Raw genomic sequence first — 3,668 nt, 5'->3', positions numbered from 1 at the left:
AAATGCAATCAAAGAAGATGGATCCACCTGATGAGGTGTTCTACTGCAGCTCTGTAGACAGTATGACCAGCCAGTGCTTGCAGGTCAATTGTTTTTTGAAATGCAGAAAGCTGGTATTGACCCCAGTGCTATTACTTATGGTTATTATAATAAGGCTCTTTTGGAAAGTACTCAGCCTTCAAGAAATCATAGTGGCTATTTTCTTTGGACAAAAGTAAGAAATGTTTTAGCAGTAGCACAGTTCAAAAGAGCTTCAAAGAAACATGCACACTTATCATAAATAGCTCTCTCAGATGGAAGTGACCTGGATGCTGTTAGTCATGGCAGCGTGGATACTGGCCATGGGACACACACTGTGGAGCAGGCACCCTCTAATACAGGTTTAATCAAAGTACATGCTCCTGATGTTAGATCTAGTCCTAGTGACCAGTGTGAGTTTGGATATAATTCATTATCTAAGGAGTTAGAAGAGGGGATACATCTACTGAGGACATTCAAGAAGATAGAGATTTTTTTTAAAAAGGGACTGATTCTAGTTCCTTGTGAGAGTTAGAGTGCAGAAAGAAGTGCTGACTGCCTTCCTACACTCAGTTATCGAGGTTCTTCTGGTACAGCTCACCTCAGTGGTGCAAGTAGAAACAGTGCTAATAAAATATCAGGAGAAAGCACAGAAAGCACACCTGAGCTACTCTTAATAGGGTCTCTTGAGGATATAAATAAAACAGGAAACATTGAATGTAGATGCTTCACGAAAAGATATAAACGTGACAATGAATCTAATTTGTAGCAGTAAGTGGTCTGCGGAAATAGAAACCATAATCTTAGTGCGTCTCTTGAGGATATAAATAAAACAGGAAACATTGAATGTAGATGCTTCACGAAAAGATATAAACATGACAATGAATCTAATTTGTAGCAGTAAGTGGTCTGCGGAAATAGAAACCATAATCTTAGTGGAGAGGTACTGATGGGATTTATGTTCATTAGAATTAACCAGGAAGCAAACAGGAAATACAGTTGAAAAATTAGGAGTCAATGCAAAAATCTTTCAAATGTCTCAAAAAGCACAAGATCAAATAGTCTTGATATTGGGAAGCCACCTTTAAGATAAAAAAGAGACAGTCTAGAAAAGAATCTAGTGATGATGTTACACCTTTTGGTGGTTCTATTTGACAGATAAAGTGGATTCTCCTGTTATTTTTGATTTAGAAGACTCAGACAATGACACAGATGGATCAAAAGCAGGATATGTTGTTACACAAAATCCTAAGAGGATTCGATGTATGAACCACAGCTTTTCAGTAAAACCTTTTGAAAAAACTGATGTTGCAACAGGATTTGATCCCCTCTCTCTTTTGGTTGCTGAGACTGAACAACAGCAAAAAGAAAGAGCATGAAGATGATAGCAAAAGCATCTCAACTCCATCTACTAGGCATGATTTAGCTGGAGAAACTGTCATGGATATGAATGACATGAGCAGTCCTTTCACAGGTCGTACACCAGGTATTGATTTACAATGGGTGTGGGATAACAAGTTAACCAATAAGAAAAGTCCAACATTCGTCAAGGCATGCAGAAGGTCTAGCCTGCCTCCTAATTCTCCTAAGCCAGTGAGACTGACCAAACCTAAAAGTTACACAAAAAGTGAGAACAGACCAAAGGATAGACTCTGGTCTTCTCCAGCCTTCTCACCTGCTTGCCCATTTAGGGAAGACTCTCAAGTTACATTAACCCATTCATCATCTTCATTTAACTTAAATACACTACTAGTGCCTAAATTAGATACCTTAAGGAACACTGTGTTCACTGCTGGAAAAGGAGATGCAGAAAAACAAGCCAATGGCATTCAAGATTCCTCATGTGTACCACATCACCTGAGGAGCAAAGTTCTGATCATACCCGTCTTTCTTCAGTGGGAGCCCAGGAGTCTGAACCTATCTGTTTAACAAATGAAGATATCTGTCACGAGTTGGAAGGAGCCACTTCCTCACAAGAGAGCTATGCCACTTAGGGGACTAGCGGGGAATTGCTCTTAGCCAAACAAGCCTGGAAAGCTCTGCCTCATTAGAAAGATCCCTGCCAAAGTTTGCCTTATCTGGAAAATCAGAAGTGACATCTTCCTTCAACACAAGTAGTAAAAATATCTTCCAGAACTATGCAATGGAGGTTCTCGTCTCAAACTGCTCTTGGTGTAGAACTTGTGACTGTTCTGTCCATGATGAGAAAATCATGGCTGGATGGATGGCAGATGATTTAAATCTCATACTACATGCCCATTCTGTGGCAATCTTTTCTTACCATTTCTGAGTAGAAAGTAAGAGATATAGAATGACCTGGACCTGGAAGATACTTTTTGAAGTCCAGCTCTTCTATGGAAAATATCTACTTCCCATCCTCCTTTTCAAGCCAGACCATGCAATCTTGCATTTCAACATCAGCCTCTGGTCTTGACACATCTGCTATCTTCATTCACCGGAATTTTTATCTAAACTGCAAATCTAAACTTCAGGAAAATTCCTGTGCCCGAAGTATTCAGATCCCCGCTAGTAGATCAAAAACAGCTATGTCAGAATGTCCAATATATCCAATGGCCAGGAGTATTAGGACTTACAGCCCCTTGGATAAGGAAGATACTGGAGAACAGAAGCTCATTCCTACAGGCAGCCTGCCAGCTACTTTACAAGGACCTACAGATTCTTTAGGACTAGAACGGCACCTTCCAAGCCCAGGTCTTGTCACTGTTCCATATCTTAGTCCTTCTTTAGTGGTATAGAAGGAACTTGAAAGCTTATGGAAAATGAAGGTGACCATGCTGTAACAGTGGCAGACTTTGTGGACTATCATGCAGTTGTTCTTTGCAAACCGGTGTATTTTAGATGTCTTGACTTGCCCAGTAACTTGCCTGGATCGATTCTCTCTTCTGAACATTGTAATAGTGTTTGAAGATTCCCCACCACTGTTATGTCTGAAGATAGTAAATATGTTTTATTACAAACGTTATGGGACAATATGAAATTACATGAGGATCCAGGACTGCCCTGTACATCCTCTGGAATGCCCACACCAAAAATAAAATAAAATAAAATAAAATAAAAAATCCGGTGGTCCATTTATTGCAAAAAAGCAATAACTCATTGAACCAAGAAAAGTATGGTAAAAAGCATTAAAATGAATGATGTCTGTGGGCCAATGAGTCACATTTTAGAGACATGGAATAAGTGTCCACATTTTAAAAGACAGAGGAGTTTATACAGTGAAATACTACTTCTCTCACTTGTGACACTGGGGAGAGAAAACATTGATAAAGATGTATTTGACACAGAGTACGAGATGGCGTGTGATCGTCTCACACCTAGTCAACTCAAGAGTACACGCAACGGTGATAGACTACCAAGTACGGGGGTAACAGGATGACAAAAAAAACCTTTGGAGGGCCGGCCCGGTGGCGCACTGCGCTAGTGCGCCGCTTGGGAAGCGCGGCGGCGCTCCTGCAACGGTGATAGACTACCAAGTACGGGGGTAACAGGATGACAAAAAAAACCTTTGGAGGGCCGGTCCGGTGGCGCACTGCGCTAGTGCGCCGCTTGGGAAGCATGGCGGCGCTCCCGCCGAGGGTTCGGATCCCACATACAGACCGGTTCCCGCTCACTGGCTGAGCGAGGCGCGG

At 41.5% G+C, this 3,668-nt stretch overlaps 1 pseudogene; it reads left to right on the top strand.

The window, feature by feature from the left end:
• Nucleotides 1–3,415, top strand: part of LOC103609961 — a 7,649-nt pseudogene extending 4,234 nt beyond the window's left edge.
• The last annotated feature ends 253 nt before the right edge of the window (nucleotides 3,416–3,668 follow it).

This window comes from Galeopterus variegatus, unplaced genomic scaffold (assembly GCF_000696425.1).
Source record: "Galeopterus variegatus unplaced genomic scaffold, G_variegatus-3.0.2 Scaffold10361, whole genome shotgun sequence".
Taxonomy (NCBI): Eukaryota; Metazoa; Chordata; class Mammalia; order Dermoptera; family Cynocephalidae; genus Galeopterus; species Galeopterus variegatus.
This window is presented reverse-complemented; position numbering and strand designations above follow the sequence as displayed.